Below are 15,852 nucleotides of genomic sequence, written 5' to 3'. Positions count from 1 at the left end.
CCGAAGCAGCAAGAGGGGAAACACAATCTAACTCTCCTGCTTCGATACCAGTTATGTCTACATCCTCAGATGCAGAACTTTGCCGAACCGGACTCCCTCTCTGAACGGGAGAAACCGCAGTGCGTGCTCCCGACTCAGCAGAGAGAGAGGTGGAAGCTATGGAGGGTAAAGAGAAGCCGGAGCATGTCTCTTCAGCCTCCCTGACGTCCATCTGCGAGCCCCACGAGCGAAGATTCCGCTCTGCCTCGGCAAAAGTGGGACCATCACCACGCTGAGCTCGCACCTGGCCGTGCTTATCAAATAGTGCTGAACGGGAACGGAGCGTACGCTGTGGTAAAAGTCCACAGGCTTCACAGTCAGCTCCCTCGAGCGCTGACTGTGCATGCTCCGCTCCCAGACAGACTACACAGAGATCATGCGTATCATTGCTCGTGATAAAACGCGAACAAGGAGGAACACAATGTCTGAAACTTTTCTCTGACATGTTAGCAAACTGGCTAACCAAACACACTTCTTTTACAGAACACACTCACGCTTCTTTTAACTAGACAAACACACACTACACACAGAGCCGTTGCTGAGAAGAAAAGAGCTGAAGTTCACTATTTCGGATGTCATTTTATACCTCCTGGTCCATACGTCATCTATGACGTAGCGTTCCACTACTGGACGATGTTGACACACGTGCTCAGAGCTGGTCACGCTGAGGCGTTCCCCAAAGCGTTGCCATGGCGACGCAGTGCGAGTTCCCTCGAAAGGGAACTGTTTTTGTTACACAGAGCATGAGAGGACCATGAAAAGATGTATTTTGCGAGAATAAACAGTTTATTAGTCAAAAGCTTGTTTTTTGCACGAGAGGACCATGAAAGATGTCTTTTGCAAGAATAAATAGTTTATTAGTCAAAAGCTTGTTTTGTGCACTTTCAGAAGCATGCTTCTTAAACTGAAAACTGCTTTTTGTTACACAGAGCATCACAGGACAATGAAATGGTGTCTTTTGCAAAAATAAACAGTTGATTAGTCAAAAGCTTGTTTTGTGCACTTTCAACTTACAGCAACATGCTTCTTGCAATGAAAACTGCTTTTTTTTACACAAAGCATGAAAGGACCATGAAAAAGTGTCTTTTGCAAGAGAAAACAGTTGATTAGTCAAAAGCTTGTTTTGTGCACATTCAACTCACAGTAACATTCTTCTTGCACTGAAAACTGTTTTTGTTACACAGAGCATGAGAGGACCATGAAAAGATGTATTTTGCAAGAATAAACAGTTTATTAGTCAAAAGCTTGTTTTTTGCATGATAGGACCATGAAAGATGTCTTTTGCAAGAATAAACAGTTTATTAGTCAAAAGCTTGTTTTGTGCACATTCAACTCACAGTAACATTCTTCTTGCACTGAAAACTGTTTTTGTTACACAGAGCATGAGAGGACCATGAAAAGATGTATTTTGCAAGAATAAACAGTTTATTAGTCAAAAGCTTGTTTTTTGCATGATAGGACCATGAAAGATGTCTTTTGCAAGAATAAACAGTTTATTTGTCAAAAGCTTGTTTTGTGGACTTTCAGAAGCATGCTTCTTAAACTGAAAACTGCTTTTTGTTACACAGAGCATCACAGGACAATGAAATGGTGTCTTTTGCAAAAATAAACAGTTGATTAGTCTAAAGCTTGTTTGTGCACTTTCAACTTACAGCAACATGCTTCTTGCAATGAAAACTGCTTTTTGTTACACAAAGCATGAAAGGACCATGAAAAAGTGTCTTTTGCAAGAGAAAACAGTTGATTAGTCAAAAGCTTGTTTTTTGCACTTTCAACTTACAGCAACATGCTTCTTGCAATGAAAACTGCTTTTTGTTACACAAAGCATGAAAGGACCATGAAAAAGTGTCTTTTGCAAGAGAAAACAGTTGATTAGTCAAAAGCTTGTTTTGTGCACTTTCAACTTTTAGAAACATGCTTCTTGCAATGAAAACTGTGTTTTTATTACACACTGTATCATAGGACCATGAAATAGTGTCTTTTGCAAGAGAAAACAAGAGCTTTGCACTGAAATCTTTATTTTGTGGTGAACTGGCTGGGTGCATAATGAAAAATGTCTTGATTACGTCTGTAACGTTCGTTCCCTGTTGGAGGGAATGAGACGTTGTGTTGAAAGACAGACTGGGGTTTGATTCTGAGAACCTATCATCTCCAAGATAAAACTAAAACGCCAATGGGGATTGGCCAATGGCCCGCCCACGCCAGGCTCCGCCCCGTACATACGGGTATAAAAGGAAGATGGTGGCGGTCATTCATCACCCTTTGTACTGAGGAACCTGGAGGTGCTCCTAGCAGAGGATCGGCAAAGAGTTGTGGCATGAAGACACAACGTCTCGTTCCCTCCATCAAGGAACGAAGGTTACAGACGTAACCGAGACGTTCCCCTTTAGTCGGTCTATAGACGTTGTGTTGAGAGACAGACTGGGGACCTATCTCTACACAGCTCTGAGCCGTATTACGACCTCAAGCTGAGCGACACTGACTAGCCTGGCAAGTCACAAGTGAGAGGAGCAGCGAGATGTAATCTTCCAGTGGAATAGTAGTGGACATACTGCAAACCTGTACTGACAGTCATCACGGACAGGGCGTATGCCTTATAGCGAGGCGCTGTCCGGATCTGTCGCACTGGGAAAAAAACCCTGCCCTCCCCTTGGAGAGTGTGTTACGGAGACCACATCCTGCCATATGGGAGGTGACATGTGGAGATACTGACATACTCTCCCAAAGGAGATCACATGCGAACATATTTCCCGGCCGTAAGGGGCCAGAACCCATGTGGATGTGCCACCGGAGGGGAGGTCACAGATTCGCCAACAGGGGATCAGGAGTGAGGAAATCAACATACGGTACTACCCAACGGGGGAGTCACTACGTATGGGGCAATAGTCCTATTATAGGGGTACACCTGAGTAGGGGCGACACTGCCAGTACTGGACTTGGTTCCAATGGACCGCTCCGCCCGGTCCGTTACCAGATTGCTTTCATGATGGATGGAATGCCTATACTTTATCCAATGGGGAAAGTAGGGAGATTACATGACGCACTGTACTTACCTGAAGAGGGAAGAAGGCGCTTTCGCAGGCGTACACCCAGGCCAGATGCCTGTCCTACACGGTAGGGTGTAGGACACTGGTTCCATTCGGAGGTTGTAAAGCCTCGCAAGATAGGCATAAAATATAGAATTTTAATGGGAGATGGTTACCGTTAAATATATATTTTTACCGTGAAATAACATTACTTACTCGTAGCTGTCAATTTAATTCAATTCAAGTTTATGTATATAGCGCTTTTCACAATGTGTATTGTTTCAAAGCAGCTTTACAGGGGCAAACAGGAAAAACAGAAAAGTTAAAAGACAGCACAGTGCATGGTATTTATACAACGAGTAAGATCATTCTAATAAATAATATCTAATTTCTAATTAAATAAATAAATAAATGAATGAATGAATGAATGCAGTCTCCCGGTGAGCAGGCCAACACTGCCCTGCTGTGGCGAGGAACCCAAACTCCAATGATTGATTAATGGAGAAAAAAACCTCGGGAGAAACCAGGCTCAACCGGGAGGGCCAGATCCCCTCTGACGTGTCATAGCTGCACTCAAACTGGTGACATGTGATTTTAGTTTAGCATTTAATACCAAATATTGTAACTTCAGCATTAATAAGACAAATAGTCCGTCTTTGCTCTTGGTTTGGGATGTAGTGGTCTGAGCTTGGATGGTCCGATGGTCATATTTCTCTTGGCTGGGTGGTGGAATTGCCTTAGATGGAGCTGGGATGGTCAGTCAGTCTGCAGCTGTAGCTGGCGTAATCTCAAATTGGGGATGGGTATCTGTCGGTCGTCTGGACATGGTGGAACATCTTCCTACCTCGGGATGGGCATCCCGAGGCAGAGGCGGAAAGAGAATAAAGAGAATAATTAGCGTAGCTGCTGTTCATTAACTATGCATTAAGTGAAGGCTTGGCTGAAAAGATGTGTCTTTAATCTAGATATAAATTGGGAGAGTGTGTCTCACCCTCGAATAGTATCAGGAAGGCTATTCCAGAGTTTAGGTGCTACGTATGAGAAAGCTCGTCCCCCTTTGGTGGATTTTTTTATTCTAGGTGTTGTCAAAAGTCCTAAATTTTGAGATCTCAGAGAGCGTGATGGGTTGTAACGTGATAAAAGCTTGGTTAAGTAAGTAGGTGCTAAACCGTTCAGGGCTTTGTAAGTAATTAAAATAATTTTAAAATCAATATGATACTTTATGGGTAGCCAGTGAAGCGATGATAAAACTGGGGTTATGTGATCGAATTTTTTTGACCTAGTAAGAACTCTGGCAGCTGCATTCTGAACTAACTGTAGTTTGTTTATCGATGATACAGGACAAGCACTAAGTAGAGCATTACAATAGTCAAGCCGTGAGGTCACAAATGCATGAATAAGCTTTTCTGCTAAATAAACTTCGTAATTTGGCAACATTTCTAAGGTGGAAGAAGGCTGTTTTTGTGATATTTGAGATATGATTTTTAAATGACAGGTTGCCGTCTAATATAACGCCTAGGTCTTTAACTGTATTTGTTGGAGTAACAGTGCAGTTTTCAATTTGCAGGCTGTAATCGGAGATATTCTGTTTGCTTGATTTTGGTGCTATAAGTAATATTTCTGTTTTGCTAGAGTTTAAAAGGAGGAAATTACTAGTCATCCAATGTTTTATGTCCTCGATGCACTCTGCCAGTTTGGATAGCTTAAAGGAATCATCTGGTTTTGATGAGATATATAGCTGAGTATCATCTGCATAACAGTGGAAGCTAATTCCATGTTTTCTAATTATGTTGCCGAGGGGCAGCATGTATATGGAGAAAAGCAAGGGTCCTAAAATCCATAATTTACTTGTGTAAGATTTGACGATTTCCCATTTAAATGGACGTATTGATATCTGTCTGTTAGTAAGATCTGAACCATTGCAGTGCCTGTCCCTGAATACAGATATAATTGTGTAAACGATCTAGTAGTATTTTATGGTCTACAGTATCGAAAGCAGCACTAAGGTCAAGCAGGACTAAGAGTGAGATGTTACCTTTATCTGATGCAATAAGGAGGTATTGGAGGTATAGTATTTCAGACAAGTACGGGAGATTTGAAATCGGTCTATAGCTTCCAAGTTCATTGGGGTCTAAGTTTGGTTTTTTGATAAGAGGCTTAGTTACAGCCATCTTAAAGGGCCCTGGGACATGTCCTAGATTAATTGACGAGTTGATTATGTTACAAATGGGCTCAATTACAGCAGGTAGTAACTCTTTTAATAAAGTAGTCGGAATGGGGTCTAGTAAGCATGTCGTCGGTTTGGATGTTGCAATAATTTTAATTAAATCTTCCTGATTTATAGGAGAAAAACACTCTAGCTTTTCTTTTTGGGTGACGGTTGAAACTAATTCTTCCGACACACTTGGAGGTTTGGTTTTAGCTATGTTGTCTCGTATTATTTCAATTTTCTTAGTAAAAAACTTCATGAATTCATTGCTACCAAGGTGCGGCGGAATACCCAGGTCAGGTGGAGTCTGTTTGTTTGTTAGTTTAGCAATTGTACTAAATAAAAACCTTGGATTGTTTTTGTTATTTTCTATGAGGTTACGGAAGTGCTCAACTTTTGCTGCTTTTAGTGCCTTTTTGTAACAGCTTGCACTCTCTTTCCATGCAATTTTAAAGACCTCTAATTGTGTTTGTTTCCATTTCCATTTACATTTAGTCATTTGGCAGACGCTTTTATCCAAAGCGACTTACAGTGCACTTATTACAGGGACAATCCCCCTGGAGCAACATGGAGTAAAGTGTCTTGCTCAAGGACAGACTGGTGGTGGCTGCTGGGATCGAACCAGCAACCTTTGATTTACCAGCTCAGTGGTTTAACCCACTAGACCACCATCTCCGCTTTGGATAAAAGCGTCTGCCAAATGACTAAATGAGCCTGGCGGCTCCTAAATGCCTCGTGCAACTCCATGTGCCTGCTCAGTTCTGTAATGGCCAGTTCGTTCTGTCACGAGGTGTGTGTGAGGATGAACCAAGATGCAGCCAGCACTGAAAAGGTTAGCACAAGGACTTTAATAAAGATCAAAACAAAATTCCATGATGGGGAAAACAAGACACGATGGGAAAACAAGACATGATAAAACAAGAATTCAAACAAAACACTTCCCACAGGGGGCAAAACAGACTGGCGACACAACAGCTAAAGGAACAGGCAAGGTAAGGGTTGGAAAGGTAAGACAAGAGTATCCACAGTCAAGGTAATACACAAAGCAATATAGCACACAACTTGGAAACAATACAAAATGAACTGGCACAGGACAACAAAAATGAGGGCATTAAATAGGGAGACGAACAAAGGATGATTAACAAGGGAACACGTGTGGGTGATGAAACACTGAAGGGAAGCTAACGAGGAAATGAGAGGGGCGGGGCCATAGACATGACATGCCATGCCAATATCTGAACAATGCCATGTCTTTCTCACACTTAACACGTGGGTCTGTCATGATTCTGCCTCCCGACTGAGAGATTCCATGACTTGGAAGGTAGAACCATGACATGTAAATGTTTGGACAAGGGATTTTGATGATATTTTTGAGACAGTTGTTAATAAAAACCCTGGATTTTCTTTATGTTATTGGGGCAGATTCTCTATACAGCAATACGGGCTTCACAATAGTATTGAAAACCCTGATCTTGGTGTTAATACAGATCTCTGAGGATCGCTAGATGTTCTTCATTCGGGGAAAAGCTGTTCTGGCTTTGCTGATTCGTATTTTAACATTTACATCTGTTCCCCCATGCTTATCAATTATGTCTCCAAGATAGGGGAAACTATCCAATTCCTAGTGTCTCCTCTCCCAGCTTTATGGGTGTTGTGCGGGTTGCATTTATCTTTAGCATCTTGCTGTTTTCTCTATGGATAACTATATTTATTTCTATATTTGACTTATATGTGGTGTGTCAGTAAAGTGTGATATGTATACTTATAATCTCAAACCTTAATGTACACTGATGACAGGAGTGCAAAGATAAGGGATGCTAATAAAACCCTAATGGGATGTTGGAAGACATATACAAATTTTGTTCTAATGGCTATCTAATACAATCATATAGAATGTTTAGGCAGGCACCATGTCTACCCAGAAAGATTCACAGATTCTGGTATTCAAGCAACAGCAAGTATTATTTTTGTCTCCAGTACTCTACTGTCACAACATAGTTACCTATATTATTTGTGACAACATAGCATTCTAACTTGCCAAATAATTCACTGCACTGTGTATGGTGGCAGTATATCAGTAAATTTGAGAGAATACAATCAAGGCAAAATGTAGAGACAATGCATTTATAAATTAGTTCATGGAAGGAATAGTAATATGTATGTGTACTAATACAACATTGATATGCCCAGGGGCCCGTTTCAATAAGGAGTTTCAACCAACTCTAGGTTAAACCTTGAACTCAGAGTTGGTTTACTCAGAAATGAGAAATTTGAGTTTTTCAGAACAGCTGATTTGAGTTAGTTCAATTTACTCTGGATAGGCATACCTTGGGTTGAGCGCTTGTCCCACGACTATAAAAAGCCATCATCAATGGAGCTCCGATATTACGATTCACCATGGCAACGGCACCAAAAAAAGGAACATGGTGGCAGAAACCACTTGAGAGTGGGGCACACTTTCTGCTCTGCATATAGTGGATTTACTGATGTGCTGAAAATGACTTAAGTTTAAATTAATAAATAGATAAATGTACCAATAAACAAATAAATGAATAATTATATGAATGAAACAACAAGATATAAGAAAAATTGTATGTTCTCACATGCCATGTGTGCACTAGTTACGGGACTTAGACGTAATGGTGTATAGGACACCATTACGGTGTGTCAGACTCTTGTGTAAAGTTTACTGATCGCCGTTTTAAACCCTGCTCGGAGCAGATTTGAGTTGGAATGGTTGCATGTCAAAATTAAATGTTTATCACCTTAATCGCTTCATTTCTGCATGTATGTCTGTATTTATTCATGCACTTTATTTATACACTTTATCAAGCCATTTCTCAATTTCCATAGAAAACTATGCTCTGATGTAATACCAGTGCGGTGGCTGGTGTAATTGATGTAAGGATGGATGAGATATATTTTTAAATATCTTATTCGAAAAACAGTACAGTTTTAATAAAAATGCACAGGGAAATGACAACATTCCACTCAGGTCCTATATTGCCCTCCTGAAATCAAAGTACACCCCAATGACTTAATGCAGCATCTTCTGAATCCTACAATAAAAGCACATATGCCATACTGTATAAGTCACTAAGATGGTCTCTGTGTGATCAAAATGTGTGCCATGAATGACTGTATTAATGAATGAATAAATGAGTTACACCTCTTGCGTTTTAAAAATGGGGAGGAGATTAAAATAAACTCTGGTTTTACCAAAGAAAACCTGCTCCCGACCAGGTTAGATTCATAGAGTAAGTTACTACGGTTACTGACTCGGAGTATAAATTACCTCTCATTTAGAAATGGGCTCGAGTTAACTCGCTTTCTCGATTTTTACATACCTCACATTCCGAAATGGAAAACCCAGAGTTTCCCTCATTTCACAGGGTTAATATACTCAGTTTTCACTAAACCTCCTTTCTGAAACGGGCCCCAGTACACAGACATATGTTATGTAAACACAAATTTTTATTCTGGATGCGATTGATCGTTTAACAGCCCTAGTATAGAGCTACTGTTTACCATGAATATCTAAAGTTGTGATGATTTACATTAAAGAATAACTAATGCCTATAAATCACTATACTGCTGTGCATTATCAAGCTCATTTTATTTAAAATGTTGATGAAATATTAGAGCAATTAAAATGATAATTCCTACAATGACAAGGAACCTTCTTAGAAAGTAGAGAGTAAAAAGATGAGAGTAAAAAGATTTTGGGGGTCTTTATATATATTATACATGTCTGGGTGGGACTTGGAATAAAAGTTTGGAAAGCCCTGCTACAGACGACAGAACAAGCTGGCTATGTTCTGTTGTTTGCAACTGAGGTTTAGTGCAAACTTGCAGCAGGTGAATAATGCAGTTATTGATTTGAGAGATGCAGCAGAGCTGGAGATTATCCATAAAGAACAGATGCGAACATTTAAAGTAAAAGTTCTGTTACCCCTTTATTTGTTTCCACTTTTTTGCCATGACCTTTCAGTCCCCTGACTGCACCTCAGGACCGACTGTCTAATTGCTCTTGTTGCTCACTATCATGATGGTAGGCTAATGTTCTCCACATTACACTTAAACTGGCGGATTTGCTATAAAAATAGTCTTCAGCAACTCCAGAGACTGTTTGCTGGTGATTGCGTACACTAAGATGAAGGCGTTGCCCTAAAGATAGACAGGCGCTGCATTTCTGGAAACTGTTGAGTGCCAGTAGTGTCTGTGATCTGCAGCGTGCAAATGCGCTGTTTCATAGCTGATCACTTGTCTGTAGGTGTCCTCTGCTGTGGGGATGTAGGTCTCACGAAAAGTCCCCTTGACAAATCACAAGACCAGTGAGCTTTTGTAAACCCCACCAGCACCAAATACAACAACAAGGTAATCATTACTTTCTTCATACCACACACAAAGAGTGAATAAAAGCAATTATTGTAAAAACATATACAGTAAGACTACTTAGTTTTATATCTTAATGACAATCTTAAGAACAAATCAAACTCAATGAAAACAGAAAAATGATAACAGTTTAATAATAGCCTAACACACATTTTATTAATATAATATGTAACAACATAAATAAAAATAAAATGTGAAACAAAAAAAACATAAAAAAATCACGCTATTCACATTCACAATTTACCAAGCATCAAAATAAACTCAGCTATGAACATATCAACACATGCGTTTTACAGATAGACAGGGTTAATGGACTACTGGCCAATGAGACCTCTGCCAGTCTGTGATCTGTGCTTCTCTGTTCTCTGATTAGAGGAACATAATTCCGCTAGCTCAAATATCAAATACAGAAGCACCATATGCTCAGTCAGTACATAATACAAGCGTCCGTATAAACCATTGTAAAAACCTTTGCAGTTGCCATACTTTGCAGAAAACTGATGATAACAGTATGCAGCGCTGCTGGATGATGCAGGATCACAGAGGATAGAGACAGGATAAAATACATAGGAAACATCACTGTGAGTACATACCAAAAGAGGCTATCCCTTTTATATACTGTGTCATAATTATGCCTATAATGTTCGGCAAGGCATAGCAACACATAATAATAATAATTCACAAGGTGGATATGATGCAAAATCGTACCTAAATGTTGATGTAAAAACACGTATTTTTAAATTCCGTCTTTCATGTCGTGGTGGATAATAAATAGAGAAGATCGTAAGTTGGTTGTTTTTTGGAGGTTTGTGATGATCCAGTAAGTTGCTTTTCGGAGGTTTGTGATCCTCTGAAAAACCATGTGATCTGAGGCATGCCCGTGATTTTTAAAGGGACGGCTCTGTTTCTGTGTGCTGACGCTCTCTCTTTACAATGTCACGAGGAACTTTGCAGTTCCCGAAGCTGTATCCAGCAGCTACTTTTTCGCAGTCTCTTATTGAATCGAATTAGTGTCCGTTCCACCTTAAAATACGAGACCCTTCCGCTTTTCCCATTAAAAGTCATTACTGCAGAATGCTGCTACATCCAGGGGCAGGGTTGGATCCGGATCCAGTCTCTTTCCACTGCGTTTTGATTGGTCGACAGATTTCACGTCACTCTCGTGTTGTTGTTCTTTCATTTCCGCATTGAGTCGAAACTAAAGTTATTCTTTGGACGGAAAACAAACTCGCTGAAGAAAAACTTTATTTATTAACATATTTTTAATAACGCATTTTATTAGATTTAGTGTTAGGGTAAGGGTGTTTTAATAACGTATTTTATTAGGTTTAGGGTATGGGTTATGTTTAACAAATAATTAACTGTGATCATTACAGGCGTACACCAAATTATGACATTGATAAGAGCAAAAGTTGGCGACCACGAATTGCAACTTACTCTCCAAATTGCGGTTAATTATATAAAGCGGGAGGAGTTGAATCTGGATCCAACCTCACACCTGGATCTTGTGTTCTGCACTTGAGTTCTCATTCACGCTTAATTTTTGCATCTGCAGCATTTCTCTTATTCGCGTTTTTGTGACTGGAAAATAATTACACTTTTCGAAATATTAATAACACAGAGCAAAACTATACACTCTCACATTCATACCCATACATATGAATGTGCTTGTGTGCGTGCGTGCGTGTGTGATTGCTGCTGCTGCCTGTGCATTCATAATTAGCCATCTAATGTATATTATTATTTGACCTTTTATATATTTTTTTCTATAATTTTTTTTCCATTTCCAGCGTTTGTCTATACCAGTGATCTTCAACCCTGCTCCTGGAGAACTTAGCCGTTTCTCAATATGCATTCTTGTTTGTACCTGTGTTCATGTGGACTTATGAAACGTCATCCGTAGCAGCCCAAGTAATGTTCCAATTCAAAGTTCACATCTTGACAAGAGCAGTTAAAATCCCCGGATGTGTCCTTGCTCCGCCCCTTTTAACGAGGATGCATTACAAGGTGACATATGTTGACTTATGATGCTATATTTTCATACATTCCGCAACAACTAGGGTTGTCACACGTTCGTTAGAATATGGAATAAAGTATTTAAGAATGAAACAGCGCATCCCGTTTTGAATCAATTTTTAGATTAGATTATACTTTATTGTCATTACACATATACAAGTACAGTGTAACGAAATGTAGTTTAGGTCTAACCAGAAGTGCAATTAGCAAGTGCAGGATATACAGTGTGATTAAATATAGAATACAATATTAGGAAAAATACTTTACAATAGTTAGGTTAGGGTTTACAGAATATTTACAGAAGGCTATATACTGTGAACATTAATGTACATGTGGTTATGAACAGATAACAGTTTAGACTATACAATAGTGCAAGTGACTTAAGTGTGCATTAATAATAGACTTTAGCTTTTGAAGTTGCAGTGCAATAGATGAGTCAATGCGGTTATTAAAGGTACAGTGCAGTATATGAGTTAATGCGGTTATTAAGGTTACAGTGCAGTAGATGAGTTAATGCAGTTATTGAAGTTATAGTGCAATAGATGAGTTAATGCAGTTATTGAAGTAATAGTACAATAGATGAGTAGATGCAGTTAATAGAGTTACAGTGCAGTAAATAAGTTAGTGCAGTTATTGAAGTTACTGTAGGAGCCACACATTGGGTTTGACTTCATTTCTTCTTGTACTGCTGTGTATGTGCACAAGCATTGTGACGTCATTACTGTGGGTGGCACCGGGGGTGTGGTGTCTACATTAGTGCGTTCACCTGGGAGGTTATGGAGCATGGCTGCAGGGTGAGCATGGGAAGAAACTTTTTATTGACCGTCACCATCACATGCATTATATGAAGTATCTTTGCACGGTTTTTATGAGTACATCAATGACCGTAAGTACCTATGTTTTCTAAAGCTTGTGAAGGAGAGAAATAAAGACATCATACCATCATGTGCAATGGTTCAGCGTGACGCGTCTTCAATCGTAAATTCTCATGTTTCAGCCTGCTGCGGCGTTTGGTTTAGTTTTGTGTAAAATACGTCGCAATATTATGTCAATAAAAAGTTTTCTGTTGTTACGCGGATTTCAATGTATTGTCGGGACTACACTAGATGTTTGAGATTGCTCTCATCGTTGTGTAAGCGATAGACGCGGACGCGCATTTGACTCACGTAAAGTATATTCATTCATAAATTGTCTGTTATGATGCTTATTCAGTCATCACAGTTGTCTCCGTTGAAAGTTATGCTATCCCCATGAACATTGTTGATCGCTTGTCAACGAAAGAATTGTGTTCCCTGCTAGGCTCAGCGGTACTTTCACATAAGGTGATTGTACTGTTTTGTTTGTTTTGGGACTTTAGTAGTGTTTTGGTTCGTGTATCAAGCGGGTGAAGCATTGCGCTTGGGAGTACCGCCGTAGTTCTTGTTCTAAGACGGTTTGTCTGGTTCGAGACTATCGGTATGGAGGTACATAAATACCCACCGCTAGTATGCACAGAAGACTAGGGTTGAGTTTAGCTTATGATTGGTGGATAAGTTAGAGGGAATCAAAGACAGTGCAGTTTATTTTGTTCATGTGGAAACATAAGTCATAAGGGGAGCTGTGTTTAGTGTCATTAGCAGATATTTTTGTGATTATTTTGTAAATGAAAATGGAATTGAATGGTACCAGATCAGATGAGAAAAGACGAACAACACTTACACCCAAGGCTTTTGAGTATAAATTGGAGCGGCTTCAAGAAGAACGTCAAGCAAAAGTAAAAAGAATTAAAGGTGTAATAAAAGAAGTTAAAGACCTAATGCGAAGTGCTGGTAATGCTGAAAAAATACGGTCGTGTCTTGAAATTATATCGAGCTTGTTTAAAGAAGCAAGTCATCTTCATGGTGTTGTGGTGCCTTTGATTCCACCTGAAGAACAAGAAAAACAAAATGCTTGGTTTGATAATGTTGAAAAACATGAAATTGCCTTTGTGGAGGAGACGAATAAATGGCTGCTGGAGAGGCTAGATGCACCAGCAGACGGTGTTGTTGCCCCATGTCTAGGATCTACTGTTTCTAATGAAAATGAGGCATGTTTATTTGAAAATATGGAAAATGCAGTATACGATGACATTCGGCCAAATGATAGTGCCTCTAATGTGTCAGTGAGGTCGAAAAGATGCAGTACAGTAGTGAGTAAATCTATGTCCACTACATCATCAGCCAGAATAAGGGCTGAGGCTGAGACAGCTGCTCTTATGGCTCGTCAAAGGCTGATGGGTCAGAAGCATGCCCTGGAGGAACAGCAAGAACTGTTGAGGAGAAGGAAGGAGGAGCTGGATATGGACATGGAGCTGGCAGCGTCGATGGCTAAAGTGAATGTGTTTAAGGCTTCTGAAGGATCTCGTGTGTCTCATGTTTCTGTGAAATCAGATGGGATGAACTCCTATTTGGAAAGAGGGAAAAGAACACAGCTAAAACATGATGCTGCAACATTCGTGCCTGAGCTTAACACTCAAGTCACGGCTGCTAAGGCTGTAGAGGAAGCTTTACTCTTAGGTCATGCTGCTTTGAGGCCCAAGACATACAACAAACTTGAGCTGCCTGCTGCTGGGACCAGGGCCGGTCCGTCCACTTTGCCAGAAGATGTTTCTCACCTACCAGTTACTCACCTTCAGTATGATGCTGCACCTGTTACAGCGAATAATTCTGATCAACGTTTTCTCACAGTTTTGGAAAGGCAAAATCAAATTACTTCTTTATTGGTTGAACAACAGTCACTTTTTCTCTTACCTAAGCGAGACCTACAAGTTTTTGACGGCGATCCACTGCAATATCAAACCTTCATAAGAGGATTTGAACACGACATTGAAGGGAGAACATCAAGTCAGAAGGATTGTTTGTATTACCTCGAGCAGTATACGAGAGGTCAGCCCAGGGATTTGATCCGAAGCTGTCAACATCTGCCACCATCTCATGGATACACTAAGGCAAGGTCACTGCTTCAGGAGCATTTTGGTGATCCATTCAAAGTAGCCTCTGCCTACATGGATAAGGTGCTTTTATGGCCGATGGTTAAATCTGAAGATTACAAGGCCTTACGGGCCTACAGTTTACTATTACAGGAATGTTGCAACTCTATGGGAGTTGCCATAACTGACCTGAACGTGCCTACAAATATGCAAATTATTGTGAAAAAACTGCCTTATAAGCTGCGGGATCACTGCCTTACAGGCCTGCGATATTCAGGAGAAGTTCGGTCGTAGAGCTACATTTTCGGACATTGTGGAATTTGTTGAGAGGCAAGTTAAGATAGCAAGTGACCCTCTTTTTGGAAATATACAAGATACAGCTGCGACAGGAAGAAAAAAACTAAACATGGTCAAGTCTCAAACTAATTCAAAGGCTAGAGGCAGTAGTTTTGCCACTACTGTTGCACCTGCTGAGAAGAAAGTGGAGTCTGGAAACAAACGGGTGAAAGACTCACTGGAGAAAGTTTGTTTGTTTTGTGGGGTTGGGTATTTGTTAGATGTCTGCCGCCTTCTGCATAAAAGGACACAAGCTGAAAAAATGTCTTTTTTGAAGGAAAATCGTATGTGCTTTGGGCACATGAGTAAAGATTGCAGAAAACGTCTGATATGTAGCGTGTGCAATTGTAGACACCCCACGTTGTTGCATATCCACCCCAAAGCAAAACAGAATAGTTTGACTCAGGCTAATAATGGTGGTTTGGAAATGGCCAGAGAAGATGCTGTGGTGTCTGTTCAGTCCAGTGGCTTGACTGGGGCCGGTAAGCAGGACTGTACGCTCTCTATTCTGCCTGTTCAGGTGAAATCAAAAAGGGGACAAGAGACCCTGGTCACGTATGCGTTTTTGGATCCTGGGAGTACTGCCTCGTTTTGTACAGAGCGACTCATGACCCGTCTCAATCTAAAAGGGAAGAAGCTGGGAATCCTCCTTAGAACTATGGGACAAGAGAAAGTGGTGGACAGTTACAAGTTGTCAGACTTGGAAGTCGCTGAGCTGGATTCGAATAACTTTTGTGGCTTGCCAGAGATTTTTACTCAACGGAGCATGCCTGTTCATCGAGGTAACATTCCACGATCAAAGGACCTCCAAAGATGGCCGCACCTGAGACACATAGAAATACCAGAGATTGATGCTGATGTTGACCTTTTGATCGGCACTAACG

At 40.4% G+C, this 15,852-nt stretch overlaps 1 protein-coding gene across 2 annotated transcripts in view; it reads left to right on the top strand.

The window, feature by feature from the left end:
• Nucleotides 1-10,090: 10,090 nt before the first annotated feature.
• Nucleotides 10,091-15,852, top strand: part of syk (spleen tyrosine kinase) — a 44,349-nt gene continuing 38,587 nt past the window's right edge. The window contains exons 1-2 of one of the 2 annotated variants that reach the window (XM_056736008.1): nucleotides 10,091-10,250; nucleotides 11,460-11,676. The gene's annotated coding sequence lies outside the window, so the exon portion shown is untranslated. The remainder of the gene's footprint in view (nucleotides 10,251-11,459; nucleotides 11,677-15,852) is intronic. The other variant, XM_056736007.1, reaches the window with a different exon arrangement.

Source organism: Triplophysa dalaica, chromosome 22 (assembly GCF_015846415.1).
Source record: "Triplophysa dalaica isolate WHDGS20190420 chromosome 22, ASM1584641v1, whole genome shotgun sequence".
Lineage (NCBI taxonomy): Eukaryota > Metazoa > Chordata > Actinopteri > Cypriniformes > Nemacheilidae > Triplophysa > Triplophysa dalaica.
Note: the sequence above shows the minus strand (reverse complement) of the source record. Positions and strands in the feature narration are given on the sequence as shown.